Source organism: Limulus polyphemus, unplaced genomic scaffold (assembly GCF_000517525.1).
Source record: "Limulus polyphemus unplaced genomic scaffold, Limulus_polyphemus-2.1.2 Scaffold295, whole genome shotgun sequence".
Lineage (NCBI taxonomy): Eukaryota > Metazoa > Arthropoda > Merostomata > Xiphosura > Limulidae > Limulus > Limulus polyphemus.
The window spans coordinates 4,361-5,075 of NW_013665905.1; positions in this window are offsets into that span (position 1 = coordinate 4,361).

The window sequence follows — 715 nt, forward strand, 5'->3', positions numbered from 1 at the left end:
CTGAAAACATTTTAGAGCTGTATCAGATAGGCTCACTTGATAACAAGAACGTTACTCAGGATATTGATATTAGAGTAGCACTAAAGTACTCACTAACTGAGTGAATGTAATTTGAAGTAACTAGACCGAACACAAAAAGTAATACAAAATGAACAATATTTTTTAACATTAAATATAAACATGGTATGTGTACTTGCTGTTACTTACACAGGAAAATTACTTTTTATCATTGTACTGATTACTGACTACCAAGTTCCAGATAATGCTATTCAACTGATTTTCCAGGCCAAAATTACCAGAGAAAGGCCAAGTTCCAGATTGATTAAATGAAACGTTTCTTAGTATTCAAGAAGACTCACATTTACCAAGAGTGACATGAGTTAACCAATTGACTGGTTACTCTCATCACAACATAGGTGGGGCTGTAACATTTAGAAATTACCTGACCAACCATTGAAGGATACTGCTGTTGACATCCTTACACATGTCATATTAAGGAATGTTCTTCTCGGGTGGTAACCAGCATTATTTACTTTTGAAGACAACAAAGGAAAAAAGTTACTTGAAACAAAATCAGTTTAATTAACAGTTTTCTCTAATACGTTTTATGAGAAAAATGAATATATTTAGGGAAAAAATAATTCAGAGTAAATATTACAATACTAGAAGCTAGAAACCCATGGTATATTTATATTGTTACGTCTCCGTTCGTTAG